The 23,851-nt window shown below is 34.8% G+C and overlaps 1 pseudogene; it reads left to right on the forward strand.

The window, feature by feature from the left end:
- The first annotated feature begins 560 nt into the window (after positions 1-560).
- On the forward strand, positions 561-23,058 carry LOC120621563 (NXPE family member 2-like; annotated as a pseudogene).
- The last annotated feature ends 793 nt before the right edge of the window (positions 23,059-23,851 follow it).

Here is a 23,851-nt window from a genome sequence, read left to right on the forward strand (position 1 = left end):
AAGAAATGGGAAATATTGAAAACAACAACAAAATAAAGCAACTATCTCAATAATAAAATTAAATGTGAATGGATTAATCAACTGAATCAAAAAGAAGAGATTTCCAGATTGGTTAATAAGACAAGATTCAACTATATACTGTCAACAGGAGACATACTATATTTAATGATACAAATGGATCAGAAGTAAAAAGATGGCAAAAGATATATATATACAGTAGTCATAAGAAAGTCATAAAGAGTTGCTATACTATTAACAGACAAAATAGACTTAAAAAAATAATGTTACTAGAGATAAGAGGAACACATTTCTAATGATATAAGGGTCGATAGATTAAGGATATACAACAATTAGAAAAATATATGCATCTAACAATGCAGCTCATTCTATGAAGCCTGTATTACTCTGGTAACAAAACCAGACAAAGACACTACAAGAAAACTGGAGACCAATATCTCATGAATATAGACATGAGAATGCTCAGTAAAATATTAGCACACTTAACCCATTAATTTATGAAAAGAATTATACACCATGACTAAGAAGAATTTATCCCGGGAATGCAAGGTGAGTTTAACATGTGAAAATAAATGTGATACAACTTATCAATGGTGTAAAAGAGAAAACTCACATGGGCATCTCAATAGAAATAATAATAAAAAAAAAGCATTTGACAAAATTTAACATGCTTTATGACTAAAACACTCAACATATTAGTAATAGAAGGCAACTTCTTCAATCTGATAAAGAGCATCTATGAAAAACCCACAAATAGCATCATATTTAGTCGTAAAAGACTGAAATCTTCCCCAAGATGAGAAAAAAGGCAAGGATGTATGCTTTCACCACTGCTATTCACCATTGTATTGGAGATTCTAGGCAGGACAATTAAGCAAGAAAAGGAAAGGAAGCATTTAGATTGGAAAGGAAGAAGTAAAGCTATCTCTATTTGCAGGTGACATGATGCCCTATATAGAAAATCCTAAGCAATCCACTGAAAATCTATTAGAACAAATAAACGAGTTCATCAAAATTGTAGGGTATAAGATCACAGTATACAGAAATCAATTGTATTTCTATAAATTATCGATGAACAATTTGAAAACAAAATTAAGAAAATTCCATTTGTAGTAGTGGCATAAAGAATTAAGTACTTAGGAATAAATTACATAAAACAAGTGTAAATCTTAATCTGAAAATTACAAAATATTGTTGCAAGTAATTAAAGTATACCGCCCCAAATGGAAAGACAGCCCATGTTCATGGATCAGAGGACTTAATATTGTTAGGATGATAGTTTTCTCCAAATTGATCTTTAGATGAACACAATCGCCATCAAATTTCCAACTAGTTTTTTTTTTTTTTTTTGCAGAAATTAATAAGCTGTTCCTAAAATTTATGTGGAAATTTAAGTGATCCAGAATAGCAAAAACAATCTTAAAAAAGAAAAAGGTCAGAGAATTCATGCATCTCAATTTGGACCTTTCTGCAAATTAACAGTAATCAAGCCTGTTTGGTACTGGCATAAGGATAGACTTTTAGATCAATGAAATAAACCATTTATAATAAATTGAATTTTGGTGAGAGTGCTGAAGCAGATTAGCGGTTGCCTGGGGCTGGAAGTGGGAATGAAAAGAGATTGCATATAAACATGAGCAATCTTTTGGGATGATGGAAATGTTCGAAAATTGTTTAGGGATGGAAGTGTTCTAAAATTGATTTTTAGTGATGATTTTATAACTAGATAAATTAATTAAGAGTTAGTCAACTGTACACTTAAAATGGGTGAATTTAATGGTATATATATTATTGATCAATTAAGCTGTTTAAACAAAAAATATACAGTTATGTTGGATATATTCTCTAATACTTGAAAATCCTAAGGATTGCTTAAGATTTTCTCATCATATGCTGGCAACAATTTAGGGAAAATCAATTCACTCTGTTTGGGGCTAGAGGGTACAAAATCAGGAATGTGGAATATGAAATAGAAATCATTCTTAATTTTATCTACAGCACCCTCTTCTGTAGAATTCCTCCTCCCTTTGAGGATCATTCTCTTCTGTTAACACCCATCACCGCCCTCTTTTCTTTATGGTCAACTTCTCCTGTACATTGTAAAAGAGTTCAGTGTTGAGTTCACGATCTTCCTCCCTAACCCAAATCTCATTCTCATTCTGTGAGTTTTTAATAGACATGGGAATGACATATCTGACATCTAAATCTTCATAGTTTCTTGTCTCTCTTCAACCCAGTGACCTTCCTCTTTGCACCACTTTAGATAATTAGACCCACGGGCACATATTACAGCTTGTAATTAATCATAATTTCTCTGCCACTTTGTGACGCCACTTAATGAGTACAGCCTCCTTCTCTTCTTTCGGTCTACTCACTTTTTTAGCGAGGGCTAGATAATAAATATATTAGGCTTGTGGATCATATGATCACTGTCACAAATACTTGACTCTGCAGTTATGGGGAAAAAAACAGTCATAGGCAGTATGTAAGCAAATGGGTATGGAGGTCTTCCAAGAGAAACTTTATTTACAATACCAGGCCATAGTTTTGGTCCAGGCCATAGTTTATACCCCTCTCCCCTTGGCTCAGATATAGACTTGTATAAGTATACGCAAATTATTTTGCCTTTTGAGTCTTCTTTTCTCTATCTATATAATGGGGATAATGTTTTCAAACTCTCCAAGTTTCTGAGAGTCAAATGAGAAGATGAACTAAAAGCTCAAGTGCAATTGATGACACATAGTATTGAGGGAATTCATAATTTTTTAAAGGAGTTCTAATAAATACCTTCTCTCTTCCAGTCTGAGTTCTGAATGAGTGGAGAAACTAGAAAAGAGTAAGCAAATGGAGAACACCCCGCCCCCTAAATTCATGATTGCTTCTAAGAAAGCTGAAATTGGAGAATGTGGCTTATACCTGCAAGGCAGGTGGTCTTTCTGATACTGAATCCTAGAATCAGAGAAGCTTACCTACCCAGTCCAGACAGCAGTAGACAAAGCCAGGCCTTCTTGAATACTTTCTTATGAACAATCACGAATATCCTTCCAAATGGAAAGAAATTTCAGGAATGAGTTCTTAATGTTCTGCCTAGAACAAATGTTTGTTCCCTTCCTCCACTGTCCCCAAACTGGATACTCATGTTGATAAGGTCAGAACACTCTCTCCCACAGGGTGTTGGCAACACACTCACACAGTCTCGTGGTTTTATCCAAGTGTGTGCCAGAGGAGTTTCTCTGAGTTTAGGTCAAACTTCTCTCAAAATGTCTTCCAAAAGCAGAACTTTAGCCTTCAGAGGCCAATGGATATTGCTGAAAAAGATCTTGCTAAAGGATTAAAATTTCTTGGCAGTGTTTTTTATCTTAAAAATTCATGCAACTGTTACATTTTCCCCAAGGAATGTTGAAGATTAGATTGACAAAAATTTCTAAAGCTACTTACTAATTAAATAGCTTTAATTCTACCTTCCCTCTGCAAATCTTTGAGTAAAATTAACACCATAGGAAAACGTGCTATTTAGTACCTACTACTTCTCTTCTTCCAAAATGCACTCTAATACTCCCCTTATCACTGGGCAAAATGATTTTAATTTGAGAAACACAAGTCAGCTTTCTTTTAGTACATTTATTTACGCAAGGATTGGAGATTCATACCCTGAACCCACTGTGCCCATTCCTGTGGGCTGCAGGCCCACACAAGTCAAAGGCCTGGCACTCTAGCCCCAGCTCAATTGCTGATGCTGTGACCTCAGATAAGTTTTGTGGACTCTATGTCCCAAGCTCTTTGTTACATGGGGGTACTAGTTTCTTTCCTGATTAGCTCTGTAACTATTATGGAAACAAAATGAGTTAATAATATATTTTAGGAGTACAAAGCATTTGTCTGTTTACTATGCTATAATCTACATGGCTGTGCTAATTATGCTGTGGCTCAGAGCACACATTTATCATCAAGGATTTACGGAGCTACATGTTTTCACTTAATTCCACACAGCTAAGCAGACTTCCAGAGTTTAGTTTAAGAATCTTGGATACTATAATAATTGTCACAATACTGTAGCATAAGGCAGTAAGTAGAGAGAAACATTCCTTAAAAGGAGTGGGGAAGGATTGGTGGGATCTATATCTCTTTTCTTTCAATAAAATTATTTTAGAAATTACCTACTGAATTTCTGTGCCAATCTCCAACACGCTGTGATCATAGTCCTGATATCCATGTAGTTTTATGAGTATGTGCCTGGAGGGATTGGTATAGATGCAAACAAACAAATGTTATATGTATATCCATATATTAAAAAGTATATGAATACATGCATGTATATCTCTACACATATCCATATCTGGATATCTCTATCTCTACTTCTGTATATAGATATCTATATATACATATACATATATATCCATATATCTGTATCTATATCTAGATATCTCTATATCTAGGTATCTCTGTGTCTATGTCCATTTCTCTCTATTGACAGCCCCATGCAAAGCAATGAAAATTAAATATGGCTGATAAAATATGGTGGTAACATGCCATTTGGTAGGTGGCTGCATTTTGACCAGATACCACCTTCAGTGACAGTGATCCTCTCATTGACAGAATTTTATTTTTCGGGTTCTCTCCTACCCTATTACGATGCAAATTCCAGTGGGATTTAGACCTATAGCTCTTCTTTTTATGGCCTGAGATTTAATTTAAATCGTTGTTGGAGTGCTTAATGTATGCAGTTGTTTAAGCAAGAGAGTTTATAAAAAAGCACTCCAAATCTTGAGATGAACCAGCCAAATCAATTCTCAGTCATTCAGAAACTGTGGACAAGGGCTTCCATTTTTCTTTCCAGGTTTTCAGATATTTCTCCTGCAACTATGGAAGTGACTAATCCCACAACAGCAAAACCAAGGCAAGAGCAAGGGAAGTGCACTATATATATAAATATGTAAGGCCTCAAACAAGTGTGACCTTGGACTGTGATTACATATATCTAATCTCTGAAACAAACTTAAGAACTCCTTCATGGCTTCTGTCTTCTGGCTCTGTAGAGTGAGCAGAAACAAGTCATTGAAAGAAAGGCTGTTATTCCAGCTGGGATGTTGTGGCCACAAATGGCATTTCAGCTTTTGATCAATGAAGCTTATAGGGAAACTCTAACCCTGAAATAAATGCAAAGACTGCTTCAACCAAAGAAACTCTGGATGGCTATAATTCCTGTGAAAGAGTATGAGAATATGATGGAGAAGATATTCATCCACTGGTGTGGTACCTTCCAACTCTTATTTGCATGCTTAATGGCAGAGACAGCAGAGAGAGCAATAGATCGATCACTGCTTTTCGAATGGTGGTAGCAACCCTTTAGGGATAGTAAAATTATTTTATTTAGACATAGAAAATAATTTTAAAATGGAATGGATTAAAATAGCGTAACTAGAAAATATCACAGTACATTTTATGTGGTAACTATTTTATGAGAAGTGTGTTGTGTGTGTGTATGACCTGAATGGGCTTTGATAATTCGATACGATTTTCTTTCTGTAGATCCTGGACAAAAAAATGTTTGAGAAACGCTGCTATAATTTAGTTCTTTGCCACATACTTTTAGGATTCTGGGTTTAAAAATCTAAAACTAAAATTCTGGCTACACAGCAATGACAACTCTAAAGAATACACCCTGAACTTTTATAGCAAAGTTTCTCAACTACTTTAACATGAAGAGATTACAAACCTTAGGTGGAAACAAGCTCCCTGAAAAAACAAATGGGAGATTTAGACTGAAGCCTTGGTAGGCAGTAAGACCAGTGAGGAAGGACGCCACATAATGATTGTGTGTGTGCATGTGTATAAGTGTGCGTGTATCTGAGAGAGAATTAGAGACTAGGATTTATTAGAGGGCACCACAAAAGTGTTTCTAAGGGTAAACAGTTGCTATGGGTATAAACCTTGTTATGCCCACTGAGTCTTTGATGAGAGAAAAAGCTCAGAGCCCTGATATGACTCCAAACTGAAGAATCAACCTGAGAAGAAACCAGAAGTCCTCCAAACCGCTCGATTCCCTGCCTCAGGGAGGATTGTCATTTCTGATTTCTATTAGAATATATATTGGAACTTCCTGAAAACCTAGGAGGCAGTAGCAAATAGACCTGTTCTGGAAAGTACTGAGGAGGAACCAAAGTGTAGAGAGCAATGTCATGTTTATTTGATTTAATGTGTGACTTTCTCCTGTTCTTTCTTAGAGGATACTTTGTTTTCAAATGCCACAGCTCATAAATTACTGATGATGTTGATATTTATCTTAGTTTTCTGGGTCATTTACTTGGCTTCAAAAGACCACACGAAGGTAGGAATTATTTCCTTTTCCAGAATTTCAGAGAAAGTCACAGTGACTTTGAATGCTCACTTTTCTCAAGGCAAGAATTAAAAGCCTTTCATCTTAGCAACAGATGTGGATGAAAAGTTTCTCTGTTCAGCATTAATCCCTTTGACAATATCTATGCTACTACTATTATTATTATTATTACTATTATTATTATTATTATTTCCACTGGCAGGTGGATTTTTCAACCATCTCTGTAGTATTTGGCACTGCTAACCATCCTGCCTAAAAATTCTCTCTGACGTTGGCCTCTGAGGCTCCAATCCAATTAAATCTGCTTCAGCCCTCTGCCTTCTTCACAGCAGTTTTCTTATTCTTTGCATACTTCAGTTAGTGTTTTTTGATTTTCCCTTTCTGCAGTCTTTCTTAACTGATCTTGCTTCACTCTCTCCTCCCCCAACCATTTAGTACAAAATTAATCTTTCAAAAATTCTGCTTTCATCATCTTGTTCTGATCAGAAACTTTCATCACGGCTTTTACACATGACATAATTGATGAGATCAACTCCTTTATTAACCATTCAAGGCTCTTCTAAATTTGAACCCAATTTCTTTTAAAAGTATCGCTCTCACTTTGGTCTAATACAAACTCCCAGCTCCAAACAAGAAAGACCATAAGTCTGGAACATTCAGACAGTTAGTTGTATGAACTGGTAAAAAATAGAGTTCTCAGACCACAGCTCAGAAGGTTTCTCTTTGTGAGTCCTCTATGTAAATATCTATGTTCTCTACATTTCTTCCTTCAATCCTCTTCTTTTTCACACTTGTATCCTTTAATTCACATTCTCAGGTCCTGCCCACTACCCATATTAGTGTTTCCTTTTAAATATTTTTTTTTTAATTTTTCAATTGGAGTCGACATACACAATTATATTATTTTCAGGTGTACAACATAGTGATTAGACATTTACATAACTTACAAAGTGATCAACCAGATAAGTCTAGCACCATTTCTTGCACCATACATACTTAGTACAATATTATTGACTATATTTCCTATGCTGTACTTTACATCACTGTGACTACTTTTATAATTGGAAATTTGCACATCTTAATCCCTTCCCTCTTTTCACCTATCTCTCAATCTCCCTCCCATCTGTCAACCATCAAAATGTTCTCTGTGCCCTAATTTGTTTCTGTTTTGTTTGTTTATTTTGTTTTTTAGATTTCACATATAAGTAAAATCATACGATACTTTTCTTTCTCTGTCTGACTTATTTTAATTAGCATAATATACTCTAGGTCCATCCATGTTGTCACGAATGGCAAAATTTTATTCTTTTTTATGGCTGAGTAATATTCCATTGTATATATGTACCGATTCTTCTTCATTCATTCATCTGTTGATGGACACTTAGGTTACATCCATATCTTGACTATTGTAAATAATGCTACAAAGGGCCAGTTTGTGGGAATGATGGAGCTAGTCTGTATTCTGATTGTGGTGGTGCTTACACAAAACTAGACATATGTTAAAACTCACAGAACTGTATATTAAATTAAGTCAATTTTACTGTATTTTAGTTAAACAAAACAAAACAAATAACAGCATACATACACAGGTCTGTCCTCACCAGTTCTAGACTTACCTAAATTCTGACTCTACTTAGAGTTATAAGTGAAAATGAGATTAGAAAATGAAAAAGATATGAAATCTGTACATGGTCACTCAACCTCATGCCTTTCCATGACTTTTGCCTCCACCTCCTTTGCTATCTCAATGTCTTATGTAAAATACCAAGATTAAAATAAAAAGAGAAGTTGTATCCTAATTTTTAAAGAGACAATAGTTAAGGGTGGATAAATTTCTCATATTAGATTGAAATAATTTTTAAAAATTCACTGATTTGCTACTTATAAGAAGCACATCTGAAATTAAATAGGTTTATTCTATTATTCTCTTTAAACATGAATGTCCTATGTGTGAAGATTCCCCACCTTAACAATGATGAAATGAACTTCATCTAATATATAATCACATAGATAAATGGTGATATTAGGAATCAAAGTTTAATGCTTTTTTATCTGTAGCATGTAACCACTATATCTGTGTTGAAAGAAAAATTTTTATTTTTTAGGACTATCTGATGTCTTATTAAGCTATCTATCCCAAGTCTTTGGCAATCTTACTCTTAAGAGTAGTACTAAGCTGGGATTCCAGAGTTTCAAGCCCATGACTGTTGGCTAGTGGAGAAGAGCCCCAATTCCTTATTATTAGAGTTTGTCACTTCGATCATTTAGGACCCAGTGTTGGGAAATGAATCTGAAAACAAGAATTCTAAGAAATTCAAGAATAAACATATTTTAGCCCTGGGGAATCAGATGAAAACTGTTTTAGAAGTCCCAGGTCAAGAGAACAGTTATAATTTTTCAAAATTCTCCAGAATGTCTTTAACATCTGTTAGCCTCGATTCTTTAATTTGGTTATTACTGGGATCTTTATAACATAAGAACTTTAGGGAAGGTTAATGGTTCTGGGCTATGGCCATGGTTTACAGAGATATAGTGAAGATTAAGTTTTCTAAAAAGATAAAAACCCCAGAGCCAAAGATAGCTTTCCCTTCTTCTCTATCTGGTAATCTCCCTCTCATCTTTTGAGAATCAAATGTCATCAGTTCTGTGAAGTCATTCTTTAAAAACAAAACCAAAAACAGTTTTATTGAGACATAATTCACATATCACACAGTACACCCATTTAAAGTGTATAATTCAATGGTTTCTGGTATATTGCATTATTAATTGTAAAAAGTATGATCAAACATATATAACAAAACTTTTCCATTTTAACCATTTTTAAGTGTATTCTGCAATAGCATTAATTACATTTACAAAGTGTACTACCATCACCACTATCTATTTTCAAATATTTTTGTCACTCCAAATGGAAACTCTGTGGCTATTAAGCAATAATTCCCATTCTTCCTTCATGAAGCCATTTTTAACTGTCCCAGGCCAAGTTTGCTAAATTTCTTTTAGGTGCCCATGAAGTTCTATTACATATCTTTCAAATTATTCATTTCTTGTAGTAAGTTTGCACATTTGTCCCTCACACTAGATTAGCCTTTCTTGGGATATAATCATATCAGCTGCAAATAATAATTGTGTGTCTTCCTTTTATAATTAACCAGAAAAAATTAAATTAAAATTATTATTATAAAGATTCGTAAAGAGGGCAGAGATTAACTTTATTTACCATAATAACCATAGTAGACCTTTCTATCAGCTTGACTGAATCTAAATAGACAAAAGAATAAAAAAATTCAATTATAGAAAATATGGGAAAAATAGAATCGAATAATTAGAAAATGAAAGGGTAGAGAACAGTGTAAGATTAGAAGCAACAGAAGTATGTCACAAAGGAATTTTTCAGTGCTTTAAGTGTTAAATACCTCTAAACATGTCAGGCAGTGAAACTGATAAATATTTTGTGTAAAATTGGGAGACTAAATGTTAGAATGTTTATTATATATATAAAGAACTGATATCAACTGGGAAATAAAAAAACATTGAAATCAAAATAAACAGTTGGACAAAGGAAATAGACCCTTTACAGGAGAAGAAATTTATTAGTAAAACAAGTATTTGAGGGAAAATAAAGTTGAAACACACTATTTAAATACGTATAAATTTAAAATAATAGCAAGTCTCCATTTTCACCTAATGAATTTTCAAATAGTTTTAATGACAATGTTTTATAATTTAACTCAAAATATTTAAATTGATGAATGTCATAAAGGAGATTTAGTCAACTGATATATGCAATTACAAACCCTTTCTCTTGGTGAACACGCAGCTATCCAAAGTCATCGATCAGAAGACGAATTTTGTTCATATCTTTCATTCAGGCAACTATCTTAATAGAATATGATTTATGTGACATTATATATTTGTTTTGGCATAACTAAATATCTTGTTCTAGAACAATCTTTGACAATAATTATGAGGAGAAAATAGTATACCTGGGCTTCAAGCCTTTCCACATAAATATTAAATAGCAGTCAACTTAACAAAATGAAGCAAGAAACGAACAAGTCAATGAACAAACAAATGAGTATGTTTTCTTATCCTGGCTCATCTATTTTATTTTAGGCCACTAGCTAAGTATATCTTCAGGGGCTTTGGAGACTCCTGGGACCTGAACAGTCTTTAAATTGTTGATAACATTTTTTCCAGTTACCTTGTTGTCCAGGTGAATATAATAACATTTATTTATTGTCAGCTAAACAAGTATTTTATTTGACTAAATATTTGTCTTAGTACTCTTGTTAAAGAGCATTACTAATATGCTTATATTTTGTTTGCTTTAATGACCAACGAGACACTGTGTGGTATAACAGGTAGTCTTACATATCGCTGGTGGCAATGTAAACTTTTATCTTGATAATATATTTGACAGTCAAGAAGAATAAAAATGTTTATATTCTTTGACCCATTGACTACTTAATTTAAAAATATATGGTTTGGTATTTCTATCCTTAGGAATCTATCATAAAGAAGTAATCTTATGTATAAAGAGTTAAAAAATATCCAAATGTGATGTAAAAGGTAAATAAATAGATATACCCCAATGATATTAAACTTAATACCATTGGCTACACAGCCCGTTTTATATCCTCTTGATGGAATATTATGCAATATTAAAAATAATCATGAAAATTATGTAACAACATTAAAATGTTTATAATACATGATATTAGCTGCAAAAAGTGTTATAACTATATTTTAATATGATTACAACTAGATAAACTATATACATGGAAGAGAAAAGAATGAGTAGACATGATAAAAAAACCATAAAGACATCAAAGCTTAGGAAGAATCATATTTTTTAAAATTTGCTATTTTTTACATCGTCTATAATATGGCTATATAATTTTTATAAAGAAAAATAAATCAGTTGAAGGGATGGCAAAGGTAAATGCTTCAATTCAATCATGCAATAATACACACTTATTTTATATAGTTAATTTTTAAGCCAAAGACTTCCAAAAGAAATCATCTGCTGGCAGCAGCAGAAGTCACATTTCATGACAATTAATTCCTTTTTTTTTTTTTACAATATTTATCTATTATAGGTGAGTTTTTGTGACACTGTGCTTTCTAAAAAATTAGTTAATTAATTAATTTTTATTATGGTGACATTGGTTAATGAAATCCAGTAAGTTTCAGGTGTACAATTCAACAGTATATATTGCATTGTGTGTTCACCACCTATTGTTAGATTTCTTTCTGTCATCACATATTTGACCCCTTTCACCCCAAGTACCTCCATCCTTCCCTTCTCCCCTATCCTCTGGGAACCACTAGTCTATTGTCCATGTCCATCAATTCTTTTAATTCCCAAACTGGAAGCTAGCTAAAATTAATTTTTGATACATAATTGTATCACACTGAAATGCATGTAAACTAAATCATAATAATTTATATTGAAAGCAAGCCATATTATTTACTGATAATATATCCTTCCCCCATAAATACTTCAGTTCTCGTTCATCTTGAAAAGCTCTATTACCCTGAATCAATGGAACATCTTCAGAATGTCTTTACCATTAAGTCCAGGAGTTTCACCAGCAGAGACTGAGCTGAGAATAAAGGGAATCATGGAGAAACTAAACCAGATGATCTCACCTAGACCTTTTACCCATGTGAATACTACCACCAGTGCCGCACACAGCAGAGCCACCATCCTCAACCCTCAAGACACATACTGCAGAGGGGATCAGCTAGACATCCTGTTGGAGGTGTGGACCACTTGGGACACAGGAAGAAATATGGTGGGGATTTCCTGAAGGCCAGGGTGTCCTCCCCTGACCTGAAGGCAGGCACCACAGGAAAGGCAACAGACTTCGACAATGGCACCTACCTTTTCAGCTTTACTCTGTTCAGGGAGGGCAGGTCACTCTATTCTCCTGCTCATCCACCCCACTGAGAGGGTTTGGGCTCTCTGGAGGGCAAGGAACCAAGGCTATGACAGGGTGGTCTTCATAGACCAGTTTGTCAGTGGCACCTAGTGGATTTTCTTTGAATGTGGTCTGACCCTAAACTCAAGTGCTGGACCTGGGTGAGGAGACCAAAAAGCCTTCTACTGCATGAGGCCTCTACATGTTCCCTGTGAGGCCCTGATCCATGTGACCACCAGAAATAAAAGAATTTCTTATATTAGAAAGAACAGAGCCTTTTCCACAGGTAACCAGCTTTCAAATACAACAATTGATACAAAGAGGTAGACTTGGTTCAGACCATCTATTCCTGATAGCTTTTCCTATTCAAACTCTTTAATCATGTCAATGAATGTTGAGTAGGTTTAATTAGATCCATCGTTCAGAGTCAGTTTAGCTGGTAAATAATCACAGGGTCCCATACAGGTCATCTCTACAACCGTGGTTTTATTCATCCTGAATATGTGCTAAAAAGAATATAACCAATGAAGTACTTTACATATGCCTATAGTTCTCTATGTTTTATAATACTTCCAGATTAAGTAATTTTGTCTAAATGACTATTTCCTATAATGTATTCCATAGAATACCAATCCTGCAAAGTATTATATGCAAAATAAGATATGCAGAATAAAAAGGGGGTGGATAGTGTCATGATGCAGTCTACTTTACTCTTTATAGGAAATGAATCGCTAAATTCTACGATTGCATCTTCCAAAATCTCCTGAACCCAGCCATTTCACTTATTGCTGTGCCTTTGTCCTTGAATAATTATCATCATTATACCTCAATTAATTATTGTAACAATCTCCAGAGCTGGGTTCATTGCCTACAACCTTGTTTCCTTCAATCTATTCTTTACATTACACCCAGACTAATATTTCTAAAATGCATATGACTTTTACTTTTCCTTGCTTAAAACACTTATTATGATCACGTTACTTTGAGCATGAAATCCAAACTCTTTAATATGTTTACAAGGACTTGTCTAGCTCTGCAGACTCTCGCTTTTATGCTGCTTTGCTCTCTATCAGTCAAATTGAACTCTTTTTATTTCACAAATGGACCATGTTCTCTCTCAGCTCTGGCACTTCATGTGCTTTGGGTAGACATCATTTCTTCCATGTCTGGGTAAAGTGCTAGTCCCTTATTCTTTCATTGCATTCTGTTCTTCCCCAATCATAACACTTATTACATTATTAAATTTTCAATATCTTTTTATATCTTTTGCTAAAGTGTAAGCTCTGTGAGGCAATAACTATAACTATTTTTCACAATTCATTCAATTTATAAATAGTTGGTAACACCTATATTTCAGACACAACTCTAGGTGCTTGGAATTCAATATTATAGTGGGGGAGAAAGACAACGAATATAAATATATTTGTAACATAAAGTCATCAGAATAAGGGATTTGAATATGTTGGTGGGTGCTATTTTAAAAGAGTGGTCAGCTATGGGCAGTGAACACACAACGCGAACAATCAATGGAACATCTTCAGAATATATATATATATATATATATATATATATATATATACACACCTTACTGCTGAATTGTACACTTGAAACTTACTGGATTTTGTTATCCAATGTCACCATAATAAAAAAATAATAAATAAATAAATAAATAAATAAATAAATAAATAAATAAGAGTTGTCAGGTAAGGCAGCAACCTGAGAACGAGTCACTTGAACAGCAACCTAAATGAAATGAGGAAGTGAGCTATGTGAATTTTGGAGCAAATACTATTCCCAAGAGAGGGAATAGAATCTGAGGCAAGAGCATGCTGGGATGTTCCAGGAAACCTGAGGGGGATCACTGAGGCTGAAATGCAACAAGTGAGGGAGAGATGAGGTCAGATGGGTAGATGGAACCTTAGAGGTCATCTGTGTTTGATAGGGAGCCACTGAGGCCTACCATTTTGTCTCACAGACTTAGCACAACGCCTAACACCTAGAAGGTTCTCAATAACTGTAGAGTGAAAGAATAAGTGACATAAAATCTGGGAAAATAATTAAATAGTTTTCTTTGCAGCAAGCCCTCTCAGTAACTTTAGTATCTATCCCTTCAAGTGTGGATAAAGCATAAAACATTTCCCCAAGTTACTTGACCAAGGAACATGCATTTAATGGAGAATTTTAAGTGACTTTTGTTTCACAGTTTGGGAGCTGCTGCTATGGAAAGGCCTTGGTTTTCCGATGTGTGTTCAGAAGAGCAAGCTGTATAGCATAATATCCTTAAAATACAAGTTCAAATCCAATTCAATTATTATGATGATGCAAGGTCAGAGGGCACGGCAGAACTGACCCTACATTTCTACAAGATTTTCCTTTCGAGCTTATCTCACTTTCTCTTCTTTCTGTTTTCCTGATCAAGGTATGGAAAATCTCTTTTCTAAATAAATATTTTACTAATAACAAAAGGAATAATGATCATGGAGACATAGAGGCCTTTCTGTCTTGAAGGCTTCAGAACCATGTGTTAATTCTAAGGGAAGAGAATACGTGTTCTGACTCCTTATTTCCTATTGGCCACATCTGGCTCCCTTGTGAAATGGTCCTTGTTGCAGCCTATGTGGAAGGAACTCTCCTTGCACACTCTCCCTGCTGCTATCTGGAAATCCTAAGTCTCTGATCTGGCAGATCTGCATATATTTTAGGTCCCATCATGCTTCTCAAGAGGGCTATATAGTGACAATAATCCGTCTGACCTTGTTTTACTTTCCAATAAACACATTTCCTTCTGGATCCCCTGCTCTATTTAAACTGTCCAGTTTTTTCTCCCCACTGCATGGAAGCAGAGATCTGAGTCTCCTCATAGGTGATTTAGTGTATAGACGCTATACAAGGAATACTTGGCCTCACAAGTGATTCCATAGACAAGAAATCTCATGGATCATTTTATTGCTAAGCTCTAGGGCCCCTACTTAGGTCCAAGCCAGGTTCAATGACATCATTTGTTCTCACAAGTCCATAGACTATGCCTGTTTCACTTTCATTTGTAACATAGTAAATATATTTTCCCACCAGGGTTTTCTCTCCCAACCCTGGCTACAGAATCAGATGCTATCTCCTCAGATACTTCTTCAAAATTAAAAAAAGTATTTTTTTTCTTTGATTTAAGAGTTTTATTGATAATCATAATGAGAAAATATAAACAAAGGTTTACCACATGAGAAGACTTTATATAGACAACATAATCATCAACAGTTCTTTCAGTTTCTATTATGGTTTAATATTACAGACCCCTTTCTGCAATATAATATATACAGACACACACATGCATACTCAATATGAAGACAAGACACATGGAAACGAATGCCTTTATGCCATGAGTGCATATTTTTCATTCTAATTTTAATGTTCCATCAAAGTTTGACTTTGGTCACCAAATTTACAGGGCCAGGTATTTATCTCTTTTATCAATTTCAACCTTACCTAGAATAGATGTGGAGGAATACATGTTTGAACAAGTGCAAGTTTTCCACTGTGACAAATTTTAATCCTGTGCCAAAGATAGGCGTGATATGATTCTCAATAAAACCCTTTGTAGTGATTATTATTATGCCCATTTTACACATGTGGAAATTTAAACACAGACATATTAAATAGCTTAGCCAAAATCACATATATAGTAAGTTGCAGAAGTCAGAATTGGAAAACCAATCTACCTTACTCTAAAGTCAATGGGGTATAGCACTGTCTCCCATGACTCCATCACTTCATGCAGCCATCACTGTCCAGCTACTCTGGACTCTCAGTTCTCCAGTCTGCTTGCCCCTTAGTGAGGAGAATATTATTCTCACCTGACCTAAAAAAATCCTTTCCTGGGATTCAGGCAATCCTTTTCAATTTTGGAAAATACTTCCTTTGTCTTCTCTGGATCTGGAAGTCCTCCCTTTCTCGGATATATTTCATTTTAATAGAATGAATTTGATTTGACCAGATATAGCCACCATCTTAATTGGTAAGACCTATTATCTTGAGGTGAAGCTCACTGTGCTAGACACTTGAAATATTATAGTAAATAAGATTGACCTAAGTTCTACTTTCAAGGAGATAATAGAGTATGTAAAATAGACTCCTGAGGAGCTTGTGAAGGTGGGGAGAACATGAAGATGAGGCTGGAGAAGTAGACACTAATACAAGGTTGTATGCCAGTTAGGGAGATTGGTCCTTATACTGTAGGTTGATGAAGGAAAGTCATGGAAAGATTATGTGTGTGGGAATACAGTAGACAGCATAGAGGATGTATTTAGGTTGGGTAAACCAAAGGGGCAGAAAGGTAATATAATAATCTAGGACAGGGTTCTCAAAGTAATGTCTTTGGGTAAACAGGCTCAGCTTCATCTGAGAGCTTGTTGAAAATCCAAATTTTTCAACCTCACCTTAGAACAATTTTTCCAGCTTTATTAAAGCATGATTGACAAATAAAATTCTATATATTTAAGGTGTACAATGTGATGTTTTGATATACTTATATATATATAGTGAAATGATTACCATAATCAAGCTGATTAGCATATCCATCATCTCACAGTTACTATTTTGAGTGAGAGTGTATGCATGTGGTGAGAACACTTAAGTATACAATATATTATTATTAACTATAGTTACTATGCTTTACATCGGATCCCTAGAACTTAGTCATCTTATAGCTAACAATTTATACCCTTTGACCAACAGCTCTCCATTCTGCCCAATCCCTAACACCTGGCAAGCACTAGTCTACTGTTTCTATGAGTTTGGCTTTTCCAAATTCCACAAGAAATGAGATCATGCAAGTATTTGTCTTTCTGTATCTGACTTATTTCACTTAGCATTATGTCCTCCATATTTTACATATAGACCACATTTACTTTATCTATTCATCCATTAATGGACACTGAGATTGTTTTTATAACATGACTATTGTGAATAATAGCCATGGCTGTTACAAATATGAGGTGCAGATATCCCTTTAAGTGACCAGGTTTTTTTTTAATCAAAAGCTCTAGAGATGAGGTCCAGCAATCTGAGTGGTATTAAGCATTCTTGATAATTCTGATGCATGCTCAAATTTGACAAGCACTGGCCTAGGAAAATGTCAATGAAAGCCTGAATTACTACAGGTGGTAAAGATGAAGAGAATGGCTTGTTTAAAAAAAATTAGAAGGTAAAAAACTATATATATATATATATATATATATATATATATATATATATATGTATAGTAAAAAACTATATATATGTATAGTAAAAACTATATGCGCGTATATATATATATATAAATATATATATATATAGTTGATTAATTGCACATGGGATGTAAGTGACTCTTTCTAGATCCCTGGATTCCTGTCATTAGCAGAACAGTTTTCCAGAATTCTGACCCATTTACTTCCCCAGAATCTCTTAAATAGATTTAAACAAATAAACAAACAAACAAACAAATAAATAAAAGCATTTACAGAAAGTTAAGAGTGATTCAATCCAGCTAAGCTAGTTATTTATTTGTACTTTAATATCTGGACAGATATCAGGCTAACTTATTTTTTCATTTTTTGAAGGTCCAATGTGGGAGTTGAATTGATGAAAAACTTTACCTCCATCGAGGTCTTATCATATAACAGTAAGTCTATTGAGCTGTTGCCTGTCATGTTCACAATTATTCATTTAAAGCTCATTCTTACTTTAAGATATATATTTTTAAAATTTTAATTAGCTTCAGGTATACAGTACATTGGTTAGACATCTATTTAGTTAATAAAATGATCCCCCCAATTGCTTCCTCTCTCTTCTGACTCTTCACCTAGCCAATGTATTAATGCTAATTGCATTCCTTATGCCGTGCTTCCCACGCCCATGACCATTTATCAGGTACTAATTTGTACTTCTTTAACTCTTCACCCCATTCTCCTAGCCCCCCTCACCCATTTTCCCTCTGTCCATCACCAAATTGTCCACTATATTTGTGAGTCTGTTTTCGATTAGTTTATTCTTTTTATTTCTTAGATTCCACATATAAGTGAAATCATATAGTGTTTATCATTCTCTGTCTGACTTAAATGCCTTCTAGGTTCATCAAAGCAATATCTTTTTCCATTCCCTTCCTTTTCATACGTAAGAGTCTTGTTTTCTTATCCTTTCAGCCACTCTATCTTTTGGTTGGAGCACTTAATTCTTTTCCATTTGAGGTACTTATTGATAGAAATGTAGTTGTTACCATTCTTTATTCCTGTTTTTGATACATGTTTTTTCTTCTTAAAGAAGTCCCTCCAACATTTCCTGTAATTCTGGCTTGGTGGCGATAATTTCCTTTAGCTTCTTTTTGTCTGGGAAGCTCTTTATCTGTCCTTCAACTCTAAATGATAGCTTTGCTGGATAAATTATTCTTGGTTGTATATCCTGGGTCTTCATACTGTCAAATATGTTTTGCCAAGCCCTTCTGTCCTGCATAGTTTCTTTTGAGAAAGCAGCTGCCAGTTGTATGGGTGTTCACTTATATGTAATTATTTGTTTTTCTCTTGCTGCTTTTAATATTGTTTCTTTGTATTTAACCTTTGGCATTTTAATTATGATGTGACTTGGGGTGGGCCTCTTTGGATCTCTGATTTTTGGAATCCTCTGAGCTTCCTGGGGTGTTATGTCCATTTCCTTCACCAGGCTAGGCAAGTTTTCCATCATTATTTCTTCAAACAGCTGTTCAACATCTTGATTTTCTTCAGTTACACCGATCAGACGAATATTTGGAGCCTTGATAGTGTCCCATATCCTCTTTAAATTATGTTTATAGTCTTGGCATCTTTTTTCTGGCCATTCTGATTGAGTGTCATGATTGGCTTTCCTGTCTTCTAGATAGGGCATGTGATCCTCTTCTTAATTCACTTTGTTTATGCCTTTGTTTATTTCATTTAATACAATTCTCATCTCAGATAATGTGTTCTCCATTTCAGACTGGTTCCTTTATAATTTTCATTTCCATTTTTATCTCTTTGTTGGAGTTCTCCACATTTCCCAAAAATTCATTGAGCATCTTTATAACTAGTGTTTTGAACTTTGCATCTGTTAGATTACTTGACTCCATTATATCTGGATCTCTGTTCTGTTCTGTCATATGGTTTCTGCTTCTTTGTCTTCTCATTTTGGCTGACTTTCCATGTCTGTTTCTATGTACTAAGTAAAGCTCCTAAGTCTCCCAGTCTTATTAGTGTGGGTTTGTGAAGTAGGTGTCTGTCCAGTGGCACAGTCCTGAGAGAGGTTCAGCTGCAGGCCAAATTGAGCCCAAGCTTCTACCTCTCCGGGGCCACCTGTTAAGATTCAGCAAGCAAAATCCACAGATGCTGTGCTTACAGTTGCCTCAAAAGGCCACACCAGTGTGAGCCTCAGTGAGGAGCTCCTGACTTTGTAACAATGTACCTGGATGTGGCTTGGGTTGAGGCCCGAGTTGGGGGAGGCAGGGTTTTCAGGGAATGCTCTGGGCAGAGTGACCTTTGTTATCCCATTTGATGACGTCACAGCAATGGCAGTGCTGTGTCCGCACACTAAGATGGGGGAGGGCTCACCAGGGAACAATGGATACTGCTGACACTTCTGTACTAATAGCATCTCACCTCCATCCTCACTCTGACAATGTCTCCCTGTAAGTCCCTGATGCCCCCTGCGCAGCCGACTGGGCACTGGTGCTCAGAGTGAACATGTCCGTCACCGTGAAAATGCGCTCGCAGGTGCGGCCCCTTTAAGAGGTTTCTGCCGCTGCCACTGCCGCTGCCACAGCCTCTGTCTCACTCAGCTGCTTGGGACTGGGCAGCCCCGTGTCCTCGCCCCATCCTACCTTCTGCTGTTGCAGGGTGATTTCTTGGATTTCTCCCTAGTTGAATGGCTTGTTCATCTAGATCCCAGGCAATTTTTCCTTGCTGCTGCTCCTTGTTTCTGTCACAACTTTGATTTGGTTGCCAGAGGGATGAACAGAGCCTCTATTATCTACACCATTTTTTTTCTCCTCGAGATATTTTTTTGAGATTAACCATTTTGATCTCTCCTCCCTGGGACAAATAGTATCAATCACTTTGGGTTTTACAGAAGAGATTTTCTTCTTGGAAATTATTTTCATATCAATTTAAACCAATTTTCACCCTGAATCAGATATAAAAGTCTAGGCAATCCTTAAGTTCAATTGCCTTCTCTTAAAATGTACAGGTTATTTGCATTTAAACTTGAGATTTATTCCTGAAAAACCAATAAACAGTACTGGAGCTATATGAAATGTTCAGATGAACAATAGAGTTGGGAAATTTCTTTGGTGGTTTCTAATCTGTCTTTCAGCCGAGCCATCTCAGTCGGAGTTCTATAAATTAGCAATTTCTGTGGATTTTTTTTTTCAATTTTATCACATGACCTTCAGTGGTAAATGCAAAGCCATCTTACTCATAAAAGTGATGTTTCTGCTCTACTGTAATGAAAACGAATTTCAGAAAAGCAAATGACTTCTGTTATAACAATGAACAGGGCATACATTAACTCATTGTCCTTCTTTAATGCGTTCGGCAAATGTTTATTGAGGACCTACTGTAGGCAAAGAACTTTGCAAAACCTTGTGGAGAACATAGATATAAATAATGAACCCATACCTAAAGCTTCCCTTTTCTGCCATGGCAATTATCATCCATGCCCAACTTTTACACCAAAGAGAGTACACAGATTCTTGAGGCAACTCGAGTCTGCTCAATATCTCTGGTTTTTCTCTTGTCTGGACAGTAATTTCTAGTAAAGTCAGGAGGTTTCTTAAAAGATAGTTCTAGGCTGTTATTTTTCAGAGCCATTTGTAAACCTGATATAATTCAATATGCGAAAGTTTAAGTTCCTAAACTTATACCCCAAATCCTAATAATCTAGGTAGATGACAAAGAAGATGTGGTTTTTAAGTGGCACAAATATAAAAATGTCATGAGTTTTACGTAGGTGAAAGCTTGATATGAGTCAGTGAATACAGCTTAGGCTACTTTCATAGTGGAATATTCAAAATAAGGAGGTAATGATCCTCCCTTTTTCTGCACTAATCAGACCACACTGAAAATATTACGTTCAATTCTGGGCACAACGATAAAGCATTTAAAGGGTTTTAAGATTAACCAGAGAACATGGTTTATGTACATACAAAATGAAATACGTGTGACTATCATTTCATAAATGTGTTCAAGTTTTTTTCATGGATAAGTAGTTTGGGGAGGAGGATATTTACAATTTAGCAAAGCCAATATCAAGAGTATAATATTCAGCTGGGCTGCAGAGCCACACTTTTCCTCTTGATTGAGCTGGCTGTTTCATAGTCAAGTGGTCTTGGGGACAAGAAGAAACCCAGGAAAACTTTGCAAATGTGCAAGAGAAAAACCTATCCCCACCCCAGGAAAAACTATTCAGGGAAAACTTTTAATTTCTCTCTTTAACATGATCTTGTAAAATAAAAATTTTGTGGAAGAAGGGAGGGCAGAAATAGTGAAAGGTGGTGGAAAAAAAGAGAGAAGAAGGGGAAAATGAAGAAGGTGTTTCTGAAGTTATCTGTGTAATAAAAATTGCTTACTATGGAAATTCTATTGCCAGAGTCAGAACGTAGAAAAAAAATGTCAGATTGGAATGAAGACACATTTTCCCAGTGGTTATACTGTAAAAAAAAAAAAAGGTAGATTATCGCATTTTGCAAACAGATCGAGTTAAATGAAACAAAAAATATAAATGACTGCTTAAAGAGAAAACTTATTTATCTCATGGGAGATTCAACACTGCATCAGTGGATTAACTATTTACATAAAGTTCTGAAAAGTATGTATGTTATTTTATTTTGAAATTATAGTTGACTTTTGAGGTTATTTTGATAATAATTAGGATTCTTTACTTTTTTTCCTGATGTTTGTTTTATTATTATTTTTTGATTTGCCAAGCATTTGGGTTTGGGCTTTTAGTATATAATTAATTTTTTTTTTAAACTAAACATATTAACATTTTCCTTCTTTCTATTTTCTAATAAAAAATTCAAAATTTTGTTAAGATTTTAATGCATCTGGTGAAGTTCTCTACTTCCCATAGATAGCAATATTATTATAGTTAGAAGTGATATTGGTTAGAAATTTATAAATGTTTATAAATTTTATAAATTTTATAAATGAATTTTGAAATTACATCATTGTTTTCCTTTTGTTAAAAGATTTATCATTTTGTTTTCCATCAGCCTTAAGATATTTTGATCATAGAACTGGCATCTTTAAAATACATGTGCTTCTGGATGCTGAAAGACATATTTTTATTCAGTGAGAAAAGCATAGCCCTCCATTTATTACCACAAATCTGTTCTCCATGAAAGATGAAAACTACATCCCACAGGAAATTGATCAAGTAGCAGAAGACAGTGATACAGCCATTATCATTACCCTTGGCCAGCACTTTAGACCCTTGTCCATCAGCATTTTCATCTGTAGGGCCATCAGTGTTCAAATGGCCATAGAATGTCTGTTCTTGCGAAGCCCAGAGACCAAGATGATCCTTAAAACCGAAAACACCAGGAAGACATATCTAAATGCAGAGATGTTTAGTGACTTTCAGGACCATATACAGAATCTTATTATGAGAGATAGTTTCATGGATCTTACTGTGGGTATTATTGATGCGTGGGGCATGACTATTGCATTTGGCACTGATAACGCCCATCCACCTGAATATGTGATTGGTAATCAGATTAACATGTTTTTAAACTATATTTGATAGAGGGAAAATACAGAAAAACAACACTAGCCATTCTCTATAGATGACCTCGCTTATACTGCAAGGATAGTTTAATACAATCCAAGGAAGGAGGAAATAAAATTTCAAAAATAAATTTATTCTAGAAAATATGCATAACATAAAAATTGCCATTTAAACCATGTTAAGTGTATAATTCAGTGGCATTATGTACTTTTACAATGTTGTGTAATCATCACCACAATCTATACTCAGAACATTTTCATCATCCCAAAGAAAAACTTCGTACCCATTAAACAATAACTCTCCTTTCTCCCTTCCCCCAGCCCCTGACAACCACTATTCTACTTCCTGTTTCTATGAATTAGACTATTCTAAGTAATTCATCCAAGTGAAATTATGTAGTATTTGTCCTTTGTATTGGCTTATTTCACTTAGCATAATGTTTTTACGGTTTAGCCGTGTTGTAGCATGTATCAGAACATCCTTCCTTTTAAGACTGAATAACATTCCGTTACATATATATAACACATTTTGTTTATTCATTCATCTGTTGATGGGCACTTTGATTGTTTTCATCTTTTGGCTATTGTGAATAATGCTACTATGAAGAGGAAACCAAATTTAAAGGAATGTCTCCAGTGCTGAGTATGATGACAGAAGAGCAAAACAATATCACTCATAATTTAATCTTAAGAAATGTACAGCCCAGAAAGGAGTAGTCTAAATGATTCAAATTCAGAGAAAATGCAATCTGTTAAAGAAAACTTAGTGGAATCATAATAGCAGCCTTTTTGCTTGAGAATGTGTTTAG

This window comes from Pteropus medius, unplaced genomic scaffold (genome assembly GCF_902729225.1).
Source record: "Pteropus medius unplaced genomic scaffold, Ma_sr-lr_union100, whole genome shotgun sequence".
Lineage (NCBI taxonomy): Eukaryota > Metazoa > Chordata > Mammalia > Chiroptera > Pteropodidae > Pteropus > Pteropus medius.